The sequence below is a fragment of the Canis lupus genome, chromosome 1, assembly GCF_048164855.1.
Source record: "Canis lupus baileyi chromosome 1, mCanLup2.hap1, whole genome shotgun sequence".
Taxonomy (NCBI): domain Eukaryota; kingdom Metazoa; phylum Chordata; class Mammalia; order Carnivora; family Canidae; genus Canis; species Canis lupus.
The window spans coordinates 84,770,410-84,794,334 of record NC_132838.1 but is presented as its reverse complement, the minus strand read 5'-3'; positions in this window follow the sequence as shown (position 1 = coordinate 84,794,334).

The window sequence follows — 23,925 nt, the reverse complement described above, 5'->3', positions numbered from 1 at the left end:
TTGTGACTGACTGAAAGCTTCATAGCATTGTGGTCTGAAAATATGTATGGAATGATCTTAATCTTTTTTTATTGAATGAGGGCTGATTTCTGACCCAGTGTGTGATCTATTTTGGATAATATTCTGTGTGCACTAGAAAAGAATGTGTCATCTTTTGGATGAAATGTCCTGATGATATCCATTAAGTTAATCTAGTTCAGTATGTCATTCAAAATCATTGATTCCTTGTGAATTTTCTGCTTTGATGATCTGTCCATTGCTATAAATGGAGTGTTAAAGTCCCCTACTGTTATTAGATTATTATCAGTGAGTTTCCTTATGTTTGTTATTAATTGATTTATATATTTGGGTGCTTCCAAGTTGGAAGCATGTATATTTACAATTGTTAGATCCTCTTGATGGATAGACCCTTTAGTTACGATATGCTCTTCTTCATCTCTTGTTAGGCTTTGACTTAAAATCTAGGTTGTCTGACGTAAGTATGGCTACTCCAGCGGTTTTTTTTTTTTTTTTTTTTTTTGATGTCCTTTAACATGGTAGATGGTTTTCCGTCCCCTCACTCTCAATCTGCAGAATTCTTTAGGTCTAAAATAGGCAGCATATAAATAGGTCTTGTTGTTTTGTTTTGTTTTGTTTTTGTTCTGTTTTTGTTCTGTTTTGTTTTGTCCATTCTGATCCACAATAGCAATGGTAGGTCAGAAACATTGAAGGACATTTATAGAAGTCATATTGTTATTTCACAGATCTGAGCTGCATAACTAGACTTGTTTTATATGAAAAAAATTAAATGTCTCCTTTAAGCCACGGTTTTTAAGGATTCATTACTATTTGTAGCAAACAAAGCTCACTGATACATCAGCTATTTGTGAAAATTTCGTTCAAGATTTCTTATTAACCCAAGGAATAGAAAAACACTAATTGAAAAAGATATATGCACCTCTATGTTTTTTGCAGCATTTTTTATAATAGACAAATTATGGAAGCAGCCCAAGTGCTCATCAACAGGTGAATGAATAAAGAAGAGTATTATATATATGTAAATAATATTCCACATATATAAATATGGAATATATATGTAATACAGCCATATAAACATATAAAAAAGAATGAAATCTTGCCATTTGTTACAACATGGTTGGATCTACAGGGTTTAATGTTAAGTGAAATAAGTCAGAGAAAGACAAATACCATATGATTTCACTCCTATGTGGAGTTTGAGAAACAACAAATGAACAAAAGAAAAAGAGAAAGAAACAGACTCTTAATCAGGGAACAAATTGGTTTTTATCAGAGGGGAGGATGGAAGGATGGGTGAAATAAAGGAGATTAAGAGTACATTTATGGTGATGAGCACTGAGCAATGTATATAATTGATGAATCACTATATTGTACACCAGAAATTAATATAACACTGTTAATTATACTGGAATTACTGGTTTTTTTTTAAGATTTCTATAACAAACTTTAAAAAATACTGCTTAACCAGGGTTAGTGGGCAGCACCAGCTACTTATTACACAATATTTCACATGGTGGTAGCCACAGAAAAGATACACAATTTTTTCCCACATATCATACAACTAGGTTATGATTATTAAAACTGGAACTGAAATTATTCCATTTAAATGATTATATCTATAAAGTTTTCCCTCATGGAAGGAGTCCTCTTTTTCAGTTCCAATTGGGACTCTTTTCTGGCAATTCACATCCCACAAGTTATTACCTCTGCCATAGGATATTAGAATAGATAAAGGTTAAAAGATCACAAAAATGCGACCATATGTACAAACATACTGCATGCACTTTGGCAGAGGGAATATAAGTGCTAAGGCAGATCATAGTGTCCTTGCCAGAAAATTATATTTAAAAAAACATGAATAGTATAGCTCTTATCATTTGATAAGATAGGGCAGCTTGATAGCAGTACCCCTGAACCTTGAAGGGTAAATTTGGCCAATACACCAAAGTACTTTATTACTGCCCCTTCTCCTTTACACTCTAATGACCAGAAAGAAAAAGATCCCTAAAACCTTGAAAACAAGAAGCTAATATGTGTTTACAAGTATAGGCTTCTAAAATACTGTAAAAATAAAATATATAAAATTCCTTTTGCGGGAGGCTGGGCAAGATGGAGGAAGAGTAGGGTCCCCAAGTCACCTGTCCCCACTAACTTACCAGGATAACGTTCAAATCATCCTGAAAACCTACGAATTAAACCTGAGATTTAAAGAGAGTACAGCTGGAATGCTACAGAGAGAAGAATTCACGCTTCTAACAAGGTAGGAAGACAGAAATATATAAAGAAGAATCCAGTAGGGGAGGGGCCATGCGAGGAGCTGGGCTAAGGAGGGGCGGTGAGACCCCAGGACAGGAAAGGCTAGTCCCAGAGAACTAGGAACTTGACCAGTCATCCCGGACAGAAAGGCACTCACAGGGAACTCGGGCAGGTTCAGGAGGGCCAGTGGAGCCCCCAGGTTCCCGGGGTCACTAACAGAGGAAGTGCACCCTGGGGGAGAGCGTGCCACACCCCACTGGCCGAGCTTGGTAAAGGGCTAGAGCTAGCCCAGCGGGGCCTCGGGAGCAGCTCAGGTGGCAGCAGGGTGGAGGGGGCTGCAATGCCCAGATTGTGATACCAGCAATGCAGGCCCCGGAGCCCAGGGTGCCGGGGGACACAGCTAGGATCCTGCATTCCCTCCAGGACAGGCAGAGGCCAGGAGGGCACAGGACAGCAAGGATTCTCCTGCTGCCAGGTGCCCCCCAGCTGTGCAGGTCAGCGCCCTTGCCCCCAGAGCATCCAGGCCAGTGCAGACTGGGAGATGTGGTATTTCCTGCAGGAGCTGACTCATGGGCTGGAGAGCTGACCTCCGCCAGTGTGGTTGTTCCTCCTGGTGTCAGCCTGTGCCTGAGATGGAGTGGGCCGCCAGGGAACAGAGGCCTCACAGGACAAACAGCTCCCACTGAGCCATGCACCCAGCAGGGGGTGGAGCAGTGCCCCCAGGTGCACACACATGAGAGTCAGCACAGCAGGCCCCTCCCACAGAAGACCAGCTGGAAGGACAGGGGAAGAGCAAGTTCTTGACCGAGTAGCGCTGGAAACCTCCAGGGGAAGTCAGGGATTTATAGTATATAGAACCAGAGGATACCCCTCCTTGTTTGTTTTGTTTGTTTGTTTGTTTTTTGTTCTTTGTTTTTTCTTGTCTGTCTGTTTATCCCCCACCTTTTTTTCTTCTCTTTTTTTTCTTCCTTTTTCCAGTACAACTTGTTTTTAGCCACTATGCACTGAGCAAAATGACTAGAAAGAAGAACTCACCACAAAAGAAAGAATCAGAAACAGTACTCTCTCCCACAGAGTTACAGAATTTGGATTACAATTCGATGTCAGAAAGCCATTTCAGAAGCACAATTATAAAACTGCTTGTGGCTCTGGAAAAAAGCATAAAAGATTCAAGAGACTTCATGACTGCAGAATTTAGATCTAATTAGGCTGAAATTAAACATCAATTAAATGAGATGCAATCCAAACTGGAGATCCTAACGATGAGAGTTAATGAGGTAGAAGAAAGAGTGAGGGACATAGAAGACAAGTTGATGGCAAGGAAGGAAGCTGAGGAAAAAAGAGAAAAGTAATTAAAAGACCATGAGGAAAGGTTAAGGGAAATAAATGACAGCCTCAGAAAGAAAAATCTATGTTTAATTGATTCCAGAGGGTGCTGAAAGGGACAGAGGACCAGAAAGTGTATTTGAACAAATCCTAGCTGAGAATGTCCCTAACTTGGGGAGGGAAACAGGCATTCAGATCCAGAATATAGAGAGATCCCCCTAAAATCAATAAAAACCGCTCAACACTTCAACATTTAATAGTGAAACTTGCAAATTCCAAAGATAAAGAGAATATTCTTAAAGCAGCAAGAGACAAGAGATCCTTAACTTATATGGGGAGAAGTATTAGATTAAGAGCAGACCTCTCCACAGAGACCTGGCAGCCAGAAAGGGCTGGCAGGATATATTCAGGGTCCTAAATGAGAAGAACATGCAGCCAAGAATATTCTATCCAGCGAGGCTCTCATTCAGAATAGAGGGGATAAAGAGCTTCCAAGATAGGCAGAAATAGAAAGAATATGTGACCTCCAAACCAGCTCTGCAAGAAATATTAAGGGGGACTCTGTAAAAGAAAGAAGAAGTCCAAAGAAACAATCCACAAACACAGGGACTGAATAGGTATTATGATGACACTAAATTCATATCTTTCAATTGTAACTCTGAACGTGAATGGGCTTAATGATCCCATCAAAAGACGCAGAGTTTCAGACTGGATAAAAAACCAAGACCCATCTATTTGCTTCTACAAGAGACTCATTTTAGAACTAAGGACACCCAGAGCCTGAAAATGAAAGGTTGGAGAACAATTTACCATTCAGATGGTCCTCAAAAGAAAGCAGGGGTAGCAATCCTCATATCAGATAAATTAAAGTTTATCCCAAAGACTGTAATAAGAGATGAAGAGGGACACTATATCATACTTAAAGGATCTATCCAACAAGAGGACCTAACTATCATGAATATTTATGCCCCTAATGTGGGAGCTGCCAAGTGTATCAATCAATTAATAACCAAAGTTAAGACATATTTAGATTATAACACACTTATACTGGGAGACTTCAATACGGCACTTTCTGCAAATGACAGATCTTCTAAGCACAACATCTCCAAAGAAACAAGAGCTTTAAAAGATACACTGGACCAAATGGATTTCACAGATATTTACAGAACTTTACATCCAAACGCAACTGAATACACATTCTTCTCAAGTGCACATGGAACTTTCTCCAGAATAGACCACATACTGCTTCACAAATCATGTCTTAACCAATACGAAAAGATTGGGATTGTCCCCTATATATTTTCAGACGATAATGCTTTGAGACTTGAACTCAATCACAAGAAGAAATTTGGAAGAAATTCAAACACGTGGAGGTTAAAGAGCATCCTGCTAAAAGATGAAAGGGTCAACCAGGAAATTAGAGAAGAATTAAAAAGATTCATGGAAACTAATGAAAATAAAGATACAACCATTCACAATCTTTGGGATACAACAAAATCAGGTCTGAGAGGGAAATACATCGCAATACAAGCATCCCTCAAAAAATTGGGAAAAACTCAAATCCACAAGCTAACCTTGCACCCAAAGGAACTGGAGGAAGAACAGCAAATAAAAGCTACACCCAGCAGAAGAAGAGAGTTAATAAAGATTTGAGAAGAACCCAATGAAATAGAGTCCTAAAGAAATGTAGAACAGATCAACAAAACCAGGAGTTGGTTTGAAATAATTAATAAGATAGATAAACCATTAGCCAGCCTTATTAAAAACAAAAGAGAAAAGATTCAAATTATAAAATCAGGAATGAACAAGGAGAGATCACCACCAATACCAAGGAAATACAAACGATTTTAAAAACATATTATGAGCAGCTATACACCAATACATTAGGCAATCTAGAAGAAATGAACACATTTCTGGAAAACCACAAACTACCAAAACTGGAACAGGAAGAAGTAGAAAACCTGAACATGCCAAACATCAGGGAGGAAATTGAAGCAGTCATCAAAAACCTCCCAAGACACAAAAGTCCAGGGCCAGATGGCTTCCCAGGGGAATTCTATCAAACGTTTAAAGAAGAAACAGGGATCCCTGGGTGGCACAGCGGTTTAGCGCCTGCCTTTGGCCCAGGACGCGATCCTGGAGACCCAGGATCGAATCCCACGTCGGGCTCCCGGTGCCTGGAGCCTGCTTCTCCCTCTGCCTGTGTCTCTGCCTCTCTCTCTCTCTCTCTCTGTGACTATCATAAATAAATAAATAAATTTTAAAAAAAATAAAGAAGAAACAATACTTATTCTACTAAAGCTGTTCTGAAAGATAGAAAGGGATGGAATACTTCCAAACTCGTTCTATGAGGCCAGCATCACCTTAATTCCAAAACCAGAAAAAGACCCCACCAAAAAGGAGAATTATAGACCGATATCCCAGATGAACACAGATGCAAAATTTCTCAACAAGACACTAGCCAATAGGATCCAACAGTACATTAAGATTATTCACCATGACCAAGTGGGATTTATCCCTGGTATGCAAGGCTGGTTCAACTCTCATGAAGCAATCAACGTGATAGATCATATCAGCAAAGAAAAAAACAAGAACCATATGATCCTCTCAATAAATGCAGAGAAAACATTTGACAAAATACAGCATCCATTCCTGATCAAAACTCTTCAGAGTGTAGGGATAGAGGGAACATTCCTCAGCATCTTAAAGCCATCTACGAAAAGCCCACAGCAAATATCATTCTCAGTGGGGAAACACTGGAAGCCTTTCCTCTAAGATCAGGAACATGACAGGGATGTCCACTTTCACTACTGCTATTCAACATAGTACTAGAAGTCCTAGCCTCAGCAATCAGGCAACAAAAAGAAGAAGTCAAACTCTTCCTCTTTGCAGATGACATGATCTTGTACATAGAAAACCCAAAAGATTCCACCCCAAGATGGCCAGAACTCATACAGCAATTAAGCAGTGTGGCAGGATACAAAATCAATGCCCAGAAATCAGTATCATTTGTATACACTAACAATGAAACTGAAGAAAGAGAAATTAAGGAGTCAATCCCATTTATAATTGCACCCAAAAGCATAAGATACCTAGGAATAAAACTAACCAAAGAGATAAAGGATCTATACATTAAAAACTGCAGAACACTTCTGAAAAATTGAGGAAGACAGAAAGAGATGGAAAAATATTCCATGCTCATGGATTAGAAGAATTAATATTGTGAAAATGTAAACGCTACTCAGGGCAATTTACACAATTAATGCAATCCCTATCAAAATCCCATGGACTTTCTTCAGAGAATTGGAACAAATCATCTTAAGATTTGTGTGTAATCAGAAAAGACCCCAAATAGCCAGGGGAATATTAAAAAAGAAAACCATAGCTGGGGGCATCACAATGCCAGATTTCAAATTGTACTACAAAGCTGTGGTCATCAAGACAGTGTGGTGCTAGCACAAAAACATACACATAGATCAATGGAACCAAATAGAGAATCCAGAAATGGGCCTCAACTCTATGGTCAATTAATATTTGACAAAGCAGGAAAGACTATCCTCTGGAAGAAGGACAGTCTCTTCAATAAGTGGTGCTGGGAAAAATGGACAGCCACTTGCAGAAGAATGAAACTGGACCATTCTCTTTCACCATACACAAAGATAAACTCAAAATGGATGAAAGATCTAAATGTGAGACAAGATTCCATCAAAATCCTAGAGGAGAACACAGGCAACACCCTTTTTGAACTTGGCCACAGTAACTTCTTGCAAGATTCATCCATGACGACAAAAGAAACAAAAGTTAAAATGAACTATTGGGACTTCATCAAGATCAAAAGCTTTTGCACAGCAAAAGAAACAGTCAACAAAACTAAAAGACAACCTACAGAATGGGAGAAGATATTTGCAAATGACGTATCAGATAAAGGACTAGTATCCAAGATCTATAAAGAACGTATTAAACTCTACAGCAAAGAAACAAACAATCCAAACATGAAATGGGCAAAAGACATGAACAGAAATTGCACCAAGGAAGACATAGACATGGCCAACAAGTACATGAGAAAATGCTCCGCATCACTTGCCATCAGGGAATTACACATCAAAACCACAATGAGATCCCACCTCACACCAGTGAAAAGGTGAAAATTAACAAGACAGGAAACAACAAATGTTGGGAAGGATGTGGAGAAAGTTTGACTTCTTCTTTGCCAATTTGAATGCCTTTTATTTCTTTTTGTTGCCTGATTGCTGAGGCTAGGACTTCTAGTACTATGTCTTGCACTGTTAGTGGGAATGTGAACTGGTGCAGCCACTCTGGAAAACTGTGTGGAGGTTCCTCAAAGAGTTAAAAATAGACCTGCCCTATGACCCAGCAATTGCACTGCTAGGGATTTACCCCAAAGATACAGATGCACTGAAATGCCAAAACACCTGCACCGCAATGTCTATAGCAGCAATGTCCACAATAGCCAAATTGTGGAAGGAGCCTCGGTGTCCATCAAAAGATGAATGGATAAAGAAGACATGGTTTATGTATACAATGGAATATTACTCAGCCATTAGAAATGACAAATACCCATCATTTGCCTCAACGTGGATGGAACTGGAGGATATTATGCTGAGTGAAATAAGTCAATCGGAGAAGGACAAACATTATATGGTCTCATTCATTTGGGGAATATAAAAAATAGTGAAAGGGAATAAAGGGGAAAGGAGAGAAATTGACTGGAAAATATCAGTGAGGGTGACATAACATGAGAGACTCCTAACTCTGGGAAATTAAAAGGGGTAGTGGAAGGGGAGGTGGGCAGGGTTGGGGTGACTGGATGATGGGCACTTGATGGGATGAGCACTGGGTGATATGCTATATGTTGACAAATTGAACTCCAATAAAAAAAAAATTTTAATTCCTTTCTTTTGATGCTGATAAGACAGTTTTCTAAAATAATCCTTGGTAACTGTGGAGCTTGATCCAAGGGATTCTATCAGACCTAAAAATATTCTTCCATAGTTCTTTTTGGCTCGTCAACAGCCAGGACTATTGCTTCACCTAACTAACCCTGAGAACACCCTGTGTTAGATATTTACCAATCTGACAGATCAGCTGGTCCAAAATAGACCTTAACAAATCAGTTCCTGATAGAAGATGAGTTACAGGCTTTCTAAGTCAAGGCATTAGCAGTGGATCTGTAAGTGAGAAAATTTAGATTACCCAAGTATTTTCAGTAAGAAAAAGAGAAAATAGGAAATTATTAGGTCAAAAATTCAATTTTCTGGGAGGTAGTCACTTTGGAGTACTACGTCTCAATGAGTGAAAGGCCAAGGAAGAAATTAGTTTTGAAAAAGAAAGGGCCATGAGGTCTAATGGATGTTTCAGTAGGGTGATAGTGTTCCTAAGATGGAATCCACTCACAGTGATAACCTACAGAGAATCAAACAAGAGGAAACTGGCATAATATAAAGAGAATTATAAAGGTACCTTGATGTTATAACAATTTCCCTTCCTATGACTCTAATCTCAAGGATGGCATTTGAATGACATATAAAAGATGTTCCTGAATCTGTGTTGATTCTCCCCAATTTACAGTTTTTTGGGAGATGTAAGACTGTAATTGAGAGGAGATCAGCCTCTCTACTGAAGACTTTGTTTTCTCAGAAAGCCAAATATTCCAAGCAGAACACCTAGGAAATTAAAACTGACCCTGTGTATGTGTGTGTGTGTGTGTTTATATATACATACTCTAGCCATATATATATACTCTAGCCAGCTTCTCAGCCTTCCTAATCAGAAAACCCGTATCTTCAGAAAACCTTTTCTTGATGTTGCCAGAAAAATGAGATGAAATATCCCAGGAATAAATAGCTTATAAGTTGGATCTTTTGAAATTGGTGCTAGGATTTTGACTATAAATTACTTACAGAGCTATTTTTCTGTACAACATTTAAAGTCAAACAACTCCCTATTCCTCAGAAAGCTTAGTTTGGAAACTTAATAGAAAGAGTCCCACACCAATCCCTGGATCATCTGCTTTTGCCTTGTGGCATACAGTTGGCATAGTTTATCCCAAGTCCAGTTATATACTCTGAAGACAATTAAGCTTTTAAATTAAGTATGCATGCAGTGGTTTAATACAAAACAAAATCTCTTTCTCAGTCTCCAGTCCATTCTCTAGGGATAATTACTATTAACAAATTCTATTTCTAGATGTTCTGGCACTCCCCAATATAATTTATGTAATATATATATGTATATATATGTACATATATGTATGTATAATTATGTATATATAATATATATGTAATATATACATGCCCTTAAATCATGATTTGTATAATTTGCATATTATCCATTGACAATCCTTTAAAAAATAAAACATATGGTACATTTGGTCTATTTCTCTACTTACAATTTTTGTTTAGAATTGATGTTTAAACTTAAACTTAGGGACACCTGGGTGACTCAGTGCTTGAGCGTCTGCCTTTGGCTCAGTGGTGATCCCGGGGTCCTGGGATTGAGTCTCACATGGGGCTCCCTGCAAGGATCCCACTTCATCCCTTGCCTATGTCTCTGCCTCTCTCTCTGTGTCTTTCATGAGTAAATAAATAAAATCTTGGAAAAAAAAAAGAAACTTAAACTTAATAAATTTGTGCTTGTACTGCTTGATGGTAAGCTTAGACAGTATCTACTGACTTCCCACTTGGAAAGATAAGGTTTTTAACACCCTTGAATTTCCTTCTACCAATCTTCCCTTTTCCCAAATGTGCTACTTATAATATTATTTTTAAATTGTCAAGATTCATAGATTTATATTCTGCTCTATCAATAATTGTCTCCATGTTCTGTAAATGGTAAATCTAAAACCTAAAAACTAACATCATTTATGGCATTATGATTATGTAAGCATCTCATATATGTACACCCAAACATATATATAATATAGCTGCAGTAATTATATTTAAAAAGCTAAAATATTTGAAACAATGTGGTAGTTCATGGAATCCAAGATATAGATCAAAGTAACAGGAGACAAAATAAAGATACATACCCAAATATTTTTCATACATTTTAAATATGTGTGTTTATATACATATTGGAATATAAAAATAACATGATTTCAAATATGTAAGGAAGAAAGAGTTCATATTATACATGGTTTTGAAACCAGCTAACATTAAATTTAAAAAAAAAGAAAACACAAAAAAACTACAACCCTACATCATACTTTACAGTAAAACAAAATTTAGATAGGTTAAAAATATAAATGTGAAAAATAAAAATATAAAATTATTCTAACCTGTAAAAACATGGATGAATTTCAACTCTGTTGACTAAGAAAACCAAGTTGTATAATACTGTATATGGTGTTCCATTTACATAAAATTTAAAATTCAAAATATATATTTTTATAAATGTAAAAATATATAGTATAATTTTACTCTATAGATAAGAAAAATACACACCAATTTCAGTAAAGTGATTATATATTTATTGGGGAAAGGCTGGAATCAAGTAATATAAAGAGAAATTCAGTTGCCTCTAAAAGTAGGAGCAATCTGAAACAAATTTGGAAGAATGTTAAATAAAGATTTGACAAAATTGGGTAGTGGTTGCACACATGTTTGTGTAATTTCTATACTGCTTTTAATGTTTTTAATAGTTCAAATAATAAACACTGAATATATGATAATAAACATAGCTAGTGTTAAGTCTTTTAACTTACCTATCTTTTGTCATTGTCTACCATTTAAGGCAGAAACTAATTTTCCATAAATTTTAAAATGAGGACATTTTAAAATAGGGATTAATTTGCCCAAGTGTAAAATCTTTGGTGGCTATCTGATATCAAAATCTGCATTATAAAACAGTCAAGTTCTTGTGTGATCATTTATTTCATTTTGATTTTTAGGTAAATATCTGGAGAGTGAAATGATAGAGTGATATGTTAGGAGTATGTTTTTGCTTTATAAGAAATGTCCAAGCTATGATGAGAACTGGGTGTTGTATGTCAGTGATGAATCACTAAATTCTACTCATGAAACCAATAGTACATTATATGTTAATTAACTAGAATTAATTAAAGTTTGGAGGACAAAAAAAATGTCCAAACTGTTTAACAAGTTGAGCATATTTCCAAATATGTTGAACATATTTCTATGTGCTTATTAGCCATTCATATGTCTTTTTGTGAAATGTTTATTCAAAAATTTTGCCCATTTTTAATAGGGTGATTTGTCTTCTTGTTATTAAATTGCAAAAATTCTCCATGTGTTCCAGATAGAATTCCTTTGTCAGTATATACATGTGAATATTTTCTCAGATGTTCTTTTCATGTTCTTAATTATGCCAATACCAAAACCATTACAGTAGTTTTATAATGTCTTGAAATCCAAATTCATTCTTTTGAAAATCAGATGGGCTTATCTGAATCATTTGACTTTTTAACATTTTATAATCAGCTTTTTGTTTTATATGTATTTTTAAGAGCTTGCCAAGATTTTGATTGAGAATATATTGAATCTATAGATCAATTTGGGCAGATTGGCATTTCAACAATATTGAAATCCATTTCCGGATTTCAATGGAAATCCTGATCCATTCCTGATCCATTACCAAGATATATCCATTCCATTTATTTAGACCTTCTTTCATTTCTTTTAGCAATGATTTATACTTTGCAGTGTAGAGGGGTGACATACTTTGCTAAGTTAAACTAAGACGTTCTTCTTTTCATTGTAAATGATTTCTTTTACATTTCAGCTTCCAATTGTTTGTTGCTAGTATGCAGTTAATTTTTGCTTACTGACTTTGTGTCTGAAAGTTTACACAATTCACTTATTAGTCTCAGTAGGTTTTTGTAGATGGCATTCAGTACAGAATTACAGAGAAAAATCAGCATTCTTGCCATGTATCCAGTATTAGGGAGAAAGTATTCAATATTTCACCCTTACATATGATATTAGTTGTACATTTTTATAGATGCCACTTACAAGACTGAGGAAGTTTTCTAATTCTACTTAGCTGAGAGTTTTTATCATTAATGGATGTTAAATTTTGTTAAGTATTTTTCCTTCATCTATTGAAATAAGCAAATAGTTTTTATCATTTTTCCTGTTAATATGGTGAATTAAATTGACATTTTATGAATGTTAGTCTTACTTTCCTGGGTTGAACTCTGTTTAGTTCTGACATACTAAGGAGTCTATGATCTAGTTAGGGTTTATTGTGACTCTTAAATTTGGATGTCTGTTTTCTTTCTCAGATTTCAGAAATTTTTAACCATCATTTCTTCAAATAAGTTTTCTGCCCACTTCTCTATCTTGATTTTTTTCTGAGACTCCCATAATGAGTATGTTGATCCACTTTATTGTTGCCTGTAAGCTTTTATCACTTCCTTCATTTTTTTTTTCTTTTTGTTCCTCTGACTTGATAATTTCTGTGACCTATCATCTATTTCATTGATTTTTTTTCCTAAGTAATCAAGTCTGTTCTTGAACCTCTAAGTAAAATTTTCAATTCAGTTATTGTGTTCTTGAGCTTCAGAATGTTTCTTTTTTTATAGTTTATTTTTGTCGATATTCTCAATTTGTTCATTTATTGTGTATGTATATACATCTAAGTTGCTTATCTATTTTCTTTTATCTCATCGAGCTTTTTAAATAAGGCTATCCTCAGTTCTTCATCTGGTAATTCATATATCTGTTTCCTTAGGGTAAGATACTAAAGATTAATTTTTCTCCTTTGAACTCTGTTTCCATTTCTTCATATGTTTTTTTTGGTTTGGGTTTTGTTTTAGTTCATTTTTTTGCTGGAATTTGGATATTTGAAGAAACAGCCACATGGGTTTGTATAGTACTGGCTTTGTACAGGGAAGATCTTCACTGTCAGCCTGGATAGAGATTTGAGAGACCTGAAACCTTTTGAGGGATGCATCTTTGCTCATCTTGGGTATGTCTTTTCCAAGTTAGATGGGTTTGCCAGTGTCTTGTCTTTTTATTTTATTTTATTTTTTTAGGTTTTATTCTCTTGCTCCCTCTGGTGTCGGTCTGTGGTACTACAGGTTCTCTGGTGCAACTGAGCTCTTTGTTCTCAGAGGTCAGCAAATATCCAAAATATGCTGGTACTCCATCAGCGCTCTAAATTAGGCAAGACAGAAACTAGTTCCTCAGACAGTTCCCTGAAAATCTGGAATACTGGATGTATATTCCACTATTCTCTTTCCTTCCCAAGGGGAAATCTGCAAGATTGTGTTTTCTCCCGATTGTCCCAAACTGCTGGCTTGGGGAAGAAGCTGTCAGGGGTAAAACACAACTAATTTTTTTACCTGTTTCAATGCAATTGTTCCTGGTTTTGTGCTTACCTAGAGTACTGTGACTTCTTAAATGATTTCTTGAGTTTTCATAAAGACTTTTTGCACCCTATATTGCTGTTAACACAGGGTCTCAGTGGGGGAACAAGTTCTTGGTCTACCATGTTTCTGACCACTCCTATTGTCATCATTATTGAATGATATTTTCCCAGATCATAGAATTCCATACTGGCAAGTTTATCTTTTAGTATTTTAAAAATTTTATATTTACTTCTGGATTTCAGTTTCTGATAAGAAATATTCAGTTATTCTTAAGTTTGTTCCTCTGTACACAACGTGTCTTTTTTTTTTTTTTTTTTTCTGGATGATTTTCTCTTCCTCATTGGCTCTTAGCAATTTTATTTTGAGATTTTCCAATTTATCATTTTTATCAAATTTGCAAATTATTTTAGCCATTATTTCCTCAAAATTTTTCTGCCTTATTCTTTCTCTTCTCTAAGATTCCAATTGCAAATGTATCTTTTAGACATGGCCCAACAGGTTACTGGGTTTTGCCAGTATTTTTAGTCTTTTTTTGTATATGCTTCAACTTGGATAGTTCCTATTGCTCTGTCTCCAAGTTCACTGGTGTTTGTTCCTCTGCAATATCTAATCTGTTATTATTCTCATTCAGAAAAAATTATTATTCCAGATTGATTTTTTTCTTTATAATTTCTAAGGTTTCATTGAGTTCTTTTTATGTATTGCATTTGTTCCTAATTTTGTTCATGTTTTGCTTTAAATGTGCATACATTTTATTTTTATTTATTTTTTTAAAATATTGTATTTATTTATTCATGAGAGACACAGAGAGATAAGCAGAGACATAGGCAGAAGGAGAAGCAGCTCCCCACAAGGAGTCTGATGTGGGATTCAATCCCAGGACCCTGGGATCACAACTCCAGTCAAAGGCAGATGCTTAACTGCTGAGCCACTCAGGTGCCCCTACAAACATATTTTAATAGACATTTTAGTCTGTCTATTAATTCTAATATTTCTGTTATGTCTGGGTTTCTTTAAATTGAATGATTTTTCTATTAAATGCTGTTGCATGTGTAGCAATTTTTCCTTGGATTCTAGATTTTGTAATCATGCTATGTATTAAACTTTGTATTAAACACTCTACATATACAGTTGAAATTTGTTTTAGAAAACATAAATTGCTTACAAATCAGGTTTTTTTTTCAGGTTTGTTTTTAAGCTTAATTAGGGTGATCTGAAGTAACCTTCATTTTAGGGATAATTGAACCCTACTAAAGTATAATTTTATTGAGGTCACTCTTTAATTCTCTGAGCATAAAATGAGGAGTCTCTAAAACAGTGAAAATTAATCAGCATTCCACTCTGTGTTAGCTCTGGGAATTGATCAGCTTATAGTTTCCCAGTAATCTTCTGTCCAACTTCATGAAGTTTCATTCTACCCATGCAAAATTTGTATTCAGAAAGACTGAAAGAGGATCCTCATGCAGATAACTGAAGTTCTTTTTACTCAGTAATTTCTTCTCCAAAACTTCAACTTCCAATCTCTCAGCCATCTTTAATTCCAGTGTCTACCTATTTAATTTATCAAGACTGCCATGCTCAGCTTGGAACTCCCTTCTCTGGAACAGGGTCCAGAATGTGCAGCCAGATTGAAAGTATGGGTGATAATGGTCTCACCTCACTTGTTTTCCTTACCCTAGGAATCTCAACTACCTAATAGCTGTTTCATATACTTTATGCAGTTATCTAGTTGTTTATGGTGGGAAAATAAGTCAGGATCCTCTTCCATCATGGGCAGAAGCTGATGATTTTTTTTTTTAATGAGCAAGGAAAATGTGACCATCCCTCACCCCCTCCTCCATAAGCCAAGTATGTGAACAAGCAGTAGATTTATTTCTCCTTAAGAAAAGCAAATGCCAAAAAAAAAACAAAAACAAACAAAAAAACAAACAAACAAACAAAAAAAAGAAAAGCAAATGCCCAATAGATTTATGCTCTTATTAATAATTAAGTTTTATAATATGTAGGGTAAAATTTCTACTCATCAGATTAATAAAGATTTTAACTGTAATACCTAGTGTGCCACAATCATCAAGAATTAAGTATTACAGACACAGTTTCATGACAAAAACTCTCAGTAAGCTAGGAATAAAGAGGAATTTTCTCAACTGGATAAAGACTGTATACCAAAAACACTTATAGCTAACATGATACTTAGTGAGGCACTCAGAATTTTCACATTAAGATCAGGTAGAGAGAAAGGCTGTCCCCTCATATCACTCTTTCTTAACATCATATTGGAAATCCTTGCTAATGCCATAAGGCATGAAAAGAAAATAAATGGAATAAATGGTATACAGTTTGAGAAGGAGATAATAAACCTGTCTTTGTTCTTAGATTATATGATCTATGTAGAAAATCCAAAAGAATTGACCAAAAACCTTCTACCAATAAATTATTATAACAAGGTTCTGAAATACAAATTAATGTATAAAATCAATCTGTTTCCTTTATGCCAGAATAGACTTTGATGGAATTTGATAAAATGGAGTTTGATATTAAGAACATTATACCATTTATATTAGCACCTAAACAAATGAAATACTTTGGTATAGATAAATCTAACAAAATATTTATAAGGTCTATATGAAGAAAACTACAAAACTCTGATAAGTGAATGAAAAAGGAACTAAATAAAAGGTGAAAGTATTCCATGTTCATGAATAGGAAGACTGTATTGTCAAGATGTCAGTTCTTCCAAACTTGATCTATAGATTCAAAGCAATTGCAACTAAAATCCTAGCAAGTTGTTTTATGGATATCAGAAAACTAATTATAAAGTTTATATGGAGAGGCAAGAGACCCAGAATAGCCAACACAATGCAGAAGGAGAACTTAATTCCCACAATATATGAAACCAAGATATTTTCACAAAAGAGGAAAGTCATGAGATAAGGAGGATCTATAAAAAAGAAAAAAATAATTTCATATAAGTTCTAAAAATTTTCTAGGTTTCTAAGACTCTGTTGTATCTTTGTAAAGATAGTTACGATCTCATTTCCAAAGAATTTAAAAAGGAAAAGTTCCCAAAAGACAAGGCAAATTATAAGATCAGATTAAAAACAATAGACAAATATAGTAGATCAGAACTAAGGATAAGTTTAAGAGTAGAGTGAGCAGATAAAAAGACCTGGGGAAAAGCCCTAAAACAATAGCTACGTTGAAAGCAGAAGACAGGGCCCCAGAGATGTGATATTAATTAATAATGGAATTAATTACTCAACTCTTGTTTTGATTACACTTTCTCCGTTAAGGAGAATTACCTCCAACTGAAAAGTGTAGAATGCACTTTCATATTTTAACCATTGTTCCTGCTGAAAATGATTTATATTGAATAAAGCATAGAAAAATTATTTTTATAAATGTATCACTAATCTGAATAAGGCAAAAACTAAGAGCAAATAGGAACCGGAGAGATGAGCAAATCCCACAGTAGCCTACTTGTTAGCGGAAATGAAGACATCCACTGAACTCCAGTGAACTTTTCACAGTCCTTAAGCCATGGGAATAAAGTACGTAAAGGCAAGGTACCAAGGTGGAAAGTCAAATAGGAGACATAGGCACACACATTTGAGTTTCCCAAAATGCAGAGCCCTCAACAAAATTGTAAACAAAAACTGTGACCACTAGCACTCCACCCAATGAAGACTGCCAGGAAAATTGCATATCTTGGCGCTGGGCTGGAGCAGGAAAACACCATGAAAGAGAGCCCATGGAAAAAACAGAGTCACAGAGAAGCAAAAATGAGAAGCAAGAAGGAAATTAATGTAGCACTTTTTTTTTCCAGTGGGAGAGAGAAAGACATGGAATTAAGAGCATGTAACCAAAGGACTTCACAATTAATGGCAATGTTCTAATTATTAAACTGTGTGTATATACATGGGCATTTTTATATCATTTTCTCCATAAATAACATATCTTATAAATGTTCTTTTCATGTGCCGAGTATTTAATTTTTTTTAATAATCTTAAAAATGACAGAGCATGCATCAGTAAATGGAAACTGAAAACAAGGATTAGTTTGTAACAGAGCACAGATAATTTCTCTAAATCCATTTGAAGTTAGGCTCATTGCAGTTATGTGCCAGGTTATTAAGCATGTGCATGTATGGTTTTCCAAAACATTAATATTGGGATAATTTATGAATATGTGAAGTCCAAAAATAAGTCCTAAATTTCAGAAATTTTTGAAACAAAGGTTTACAAAATTTTTATCATTCCTGACAAGATTTTAAGGTAAGATACTAAACTGATTTGTGAGCTCATGGGAAAGAAAGAAGACCTCGCTAAGCAATATGAGGAGTTTAAGACTAAATCATTTCACAATAACCTCTTTTTCTTTTCCAGTAGAGTTATCATGTCTTAAGCAATGTCTTATTTCCAGTGTGGTATCTGTAAATAGGCCTTCAAAGTATGTCTGCAGGAAAGGAAGAAAACTATAACATGATGAGTGCACAGTTAAGCATAAACATGCATGGTTGAACACTAGTTCAATGTAGCACTAGATCCCAATATCATGGCACAGGGCTGTATTTTCTGTTTTTTTATTTTTGCTTGCTTGTTTTATGTCTCTGTTCTGTTGAATATTTCTAAAAATAATTTAAACAAGGACATAGAAAACATTCCCACTGTTGCACATGTCAAAAAAAGGATAGATGGTGTATTGATTGTAAAAGTATCTTGGGAAGCTTGCACCATGATTAAACTTCAAAAGATAAAACATAAGGGAAAGCATAATTGCATAGGACCTCATTTAACTAGGGTCCATGGAAATAATATAAAACAACCAACCAAATAATATGGTTGTTAACAAAGCAAATGCATATGATCCCCAGGTCTGGGCTGATCTGATAATAAAGTATTATATTTAGTTAAAAAGAAGCTCAGGGGCACCTAGGTGGCTCAGTTGGTTAAATATCTGACTCTTGATTTCAGCTCAGGTCATGATCTCAGGGTTGTGGGATTGAGCCTTGAGTGGGGCTCTGTGCTCAGCACAGAATCTGCTCCTCCCTCTCCCTCTGCTCCTCCCTCTGCTCCTTCCTCTGCTCGTGTTCTCTACCCACTCCCCACCCAAATAAAGAGGTAGAAAGACAGATAGACAGACAGATAAAGTCCTTTTAAAAATAAGTTCAGTATAGGGGGAAAAAAGAGAATTGTTCTGGGAAGGAGGAGACCATTTCTGTAACATTGGACAAGTTGCCTAACTTCTCTGGGTCCCATTTCTACTTTTAACAAATTTGAATGTTCCACTCAGCTCTGAAATCCTTTAGTTATATCTCTGTTCTGTTGTTTTCTCCCCATAATGCACTTTACAATACACCTAGATTGTGTCCTCAGGAAGGAAAGGGATCTAGAAACATAGGACATACAAGACATCATCACATAAGGAATTGCCTCTTGACTGTCCTGAAAAATGGACTCAAGTGTGGCAAGAATGAAATATTTAAGTTTTCTCTAGTATTGTTTTGTTTTGTTTTCCATTTATCTGAAGGGATGATCTATAGAAGAGAGGTTCAGGTTTTTTTTTTCTTTTCTTTTTTTTAATTTCACGGTAGAAATTACCTAGAGGCAGATTTTGGCTTTTCCCTACCACAGCTGTTGAAAAACTCATATACAATATACAGGCAAGAATGATGATTTTTATCCTAAGAACACTGTGAAAGGATTCATAGATAGAATTGGACTAGTTGACCTCTAAGGCCTTTTAAGTTCTTTGGTTGCACTCTAGAATTAGATAACATAGAGTAACCTGAAATACCGTCCAGGCCAGGAGATGCTGTTCCCAAGTTAGCCTTGAGAATCAACAGAGAGATATTTTTATTTTGCTGCTTTACCTTAAATGACAATGGACAGAAAACAAAGTGAGCTCCTGTGGATCACAGGAGTGATCCGCAAATAGAACAGCCATAAAATCCCCAGCCATATGACAAGTAAGTCATATTCTATCACGTCAATGGCCCGAGACAGATTTAAGGGTAAAGTACCTTTAACCTGTAAAGCATGGTCGTTCCCTGCCTCCATATCCTTGCTCTCCCCACAGACATGTTTGTCAGGAAGCTGGTGTCTACCATCCTGTAATCAAAACAAGCAGCTGCTACCGTCTCAGTAAAGATGGACTTACTGAAGAGAAAAAAGAGATGATTCCCTCAAATTGACAAATGGAAGTTGAAATAAAGGCATGCCAGAGCATAACTCTTCCAGAGCAGGTGCCAAACAAATCAGATCACCTTCATCTCACCTGATTGATCTGCTTTTCTTCCCTGTTCTATGTGTTCCCTTTACTTGTCTTAGCAAATTGCATTTAAGAACAAAAGGCAAAATATAATTTTGGCATTCAGTCTGTATGATATTGTTGAAACTGGCTTCTTGAGGACAACTTGTGTTGTTCCAATGGCCTGCAGTCATTGTGATGTGAGTAGCTCGTGATTAAGAGGTCAGTTTTCACCAACAGGAGCAGATGTCAGTGGTGGTATCTGGGTAGACTAGCTCACTGTCAGCAAACAAAGTTCCCATTAGAAGAAAAATTCTAAGTGTGTTTTTCCTAGAGGATGACACTCATTTAATTTTTTTTTTCCTCCTGGCTTCTTTCCATGAGATTTGGGGTTGTTACAAAGATGTGCCATGGAAATTTTCCCTCCCAGCAGATGCCATCGTTAAACTGGATAAGAATTTCAAGATTTAAAGAGAGATTGGATCATGGCACGCAGTCGAGTCCTGTTATTTGACTCTGTAAACAATCAGCCTTCTTTATTATTTAACCATCACGAGGAGTTTTTTCCTTTCATGTAGTGAAGATGAACCTCAGAATAAAACATTGCACCTCTAATAACACTGAAAATGTCACACTTGTGTCCTTTGCAAAATGTAACTGAAATAAACCCTAACAGAACCTCTTCAGCCTAAACAGCAGGAACCAGAAAATTAAAATATTGTGGTTTTGCAACACATGGGCCTTAATGAGAGTGTGTGCAGCATGCTTGATTACTTACTAGTTCTGTCCCCAGATTATGCTCTCTGACCTCTTCTGGAAATAAATGCCTCCCTCTGCTCCTTCAGTTTTCCATATGACATGAATGCCAAGATAGCTCGAAAAATTAAAAACAATTAATGTGATGTGAGGGAAAATAGAAAAGTCTCATTAAGCATCACATAGTTAGAAAAACTCTTTCTTTCATGTCTCTCATAGAGACAAAATAAAGATAAAATTGTTAGGCCTAAAAGTTTATGGTGTATCTCAGAACACATCTTTTCTCTTACCTTGTCTGGAACCAATAGACAGTATTTAGGAAACAAGTGATGACAGCAAACTAGTCTCGGTTCGGACGGAATGAGGAAGAATATTCTTAAAATTATTATTTGAAAATATGACAGTGGAGAAAGGATAGATTATTCAAAAAGTGCTTTTGTGACAGTTTCCCCCCACCCACCCACCCACCTTTCCTCACCACCAAGAGATAAAGAAAATGAAATCATGTTTTACAGAAAACTAGAGGATTCTGTTCCTTGTCAAACTTAGAGCAAAAACCAAATTTGGAAATTATCTGAGCCAGCACTTGATTTATGTGAGGAAACTGTGTCTCTGAAATTAAAATCACTGAAATTAAGTAATTATTTTTTTGAGTCAGATGACATTGATAATAATATTTCTTGAGTCACACAATTGATAGAATCAATATTCTGAGGCAAATATTTTATTTTTTGAAGACTTTTTTTGAGCAAATATTTTAAATTAAATTTAGATTATTTTTGCAAATGGACATGTCCCTAGTGATTAAAACACATTTATTAGCAATTACTTAAGTATGGCATTGACCCACAGAAGTTAAACTGAACTTCATCTTCCAACAAATTTATCATCCAGAACAGAGAATATTCTGATAAAGACTTAGGTTACCCTTTCAAAGCTGCTTTTTTGTTGTTTTTTGGGGGGGTTTTTTTAGAAAGTAAAAACAGGGACGCCTGGGTGGCTCAGTGGTTGAGCATCTGCCTTTGGCTCAGATCGTGACCCCAGGGTCCTGGGATGGAGTCCCATATCAGGTTCCCCATAGGGAGCCTGCTTCTCCCTCTGCCTATGTCTCTACCCCTCTGTGTCTCTCATGAATAAATAAAATCTTTAAGAAAGTAAGAAATGAAACACTAATGTACCTTTCATTTAATTTTGGTAAATAAGATCTTTATACCTGAGTTCACTATTTTGCAGCTCTGAAAGCTTGTGCTGCTGTCCTGACAATGTCTGCCATATGTTTGGGGCCAAGTTAATTAGTTGTTCCAAAAAGTCCTTACAAAAGATCTTAATCAAATAGGATAAAAATAAACTTATTCTTAAGCATTTATATTACCCAGCTCTTATCATACTCTCTGCTGAAATCATTAATATTTTCACTGTCTTTGCATAGGATAAAAATTAAGATGTTAATTTCTTATTTGAAAAATTTCTCTATTAAGAGCCCCAGGTCTGATGGTGAAGAGGCTCCAATCTGATACTAATTAGCTATATGACTTTAAGCAAATTATTTAATGGCCCTGTGCCTTGATTTCCTCATCTATAAAATGAACCATAGTAATACCACCTGCTTCTCTGTGAAAATCAAAGATGTTATCAATGTGGAACTGCTTTCGAGAATTAATAATAACTTTTTGGTTAATAACTTTCATTTTGAATTTAACTTTTTAAATTAATCGTTCCTTGATTATAAAATGGTGATGATGATGATGATGATGATGATGATGATGATGAGTGTAGCCTGGGTCTGTAGGCTCTGTGATTAAATACTCAGCAAGAGCTACCAGATCTCTGAATTATGCCATTTCTCTAGTGAGGTAACAGAGTAACCTATTCCTATCATGATTTGAGTCACATTTGACTCACAACTAGGACTTATGTGTTGCTTCCTGGTTGTTAAAGGCTAGAATCCTTTTTAACTGTGAGATTTCTGTTTTGACTGACATTGGGTTACAGTTTCTCACTCTTCCGCCTCCCTCCCTCCAGAAACACACAAATCCCTGTTTCCTGCTGTGGCCTAAGCAAAACTTAAGAATGACAGTCTCGAAGATTACCATGGATACAGTCAAATACGCTACACGAATCCATTTGCATTTCTCTGTTGGACAAACAATCACATGGGATTGACTGGGATGTGTGTTAACCTTCTCTTCCTGACCTCCACAAATGGTGCTGAGGTAAGAGGTGACATAAAGACAGGATTTTGTTCCACAGGACACTCAAATGCACTTTGTTAAAAAGCTGAGTCATCTATTTATATTTGCTAAGATTATAAGCAAAAGTATGAGCCACTTACGAGTTAGTAATGTTTGCAAGAGTAAAATTTCCAGCAGGTGAGGACTATCAGAAAAGTGAAACACCTCACAAGCACAGAGAATTTTAGACCATGCATGTCCCCAGATTAAAGGCAAAGAGAATAATTCATCAAGCCCTGACCCTGAAAAGGTAGATATATTCCATTTTCTTCACCCTTAATTTTACACCCATATAAAGTGGCAATAACCATTCATTCAAATCCTTAATATCATCATGAAGTGTAAAACAGACTTGCTGGCTGGATCAAATGGTATTAGAATAAAGATATGGGCTTCTTTCCACAAATTACTGATGAGTTCATAGCTGAATTTGGCTAGAGAATTAACCTCTTCTCCTTTTGCATACAAGTTTTCCACTTCAAAAGTCAAAAGTGATTTGATTAAGTGTCTTTTCACCAATTGCCAGATTGAGAACATCAGCTGAGTGTGCTGGGAGTGCTATCCGGCACAGTTGCCAGAATCAGTGTATCTACTACTTGGTTTCATTTCCACTTTTCTCTGTAAATTCCCATCACTGTGGAAGATAAAAGTGCTCTTCTAGGATTTCTGCCACCATTCAAAGGTTTGAGGCCATGTGTTTTGTAGATTTTGGATTGGCACAGTGCAGGAAGCTTAGT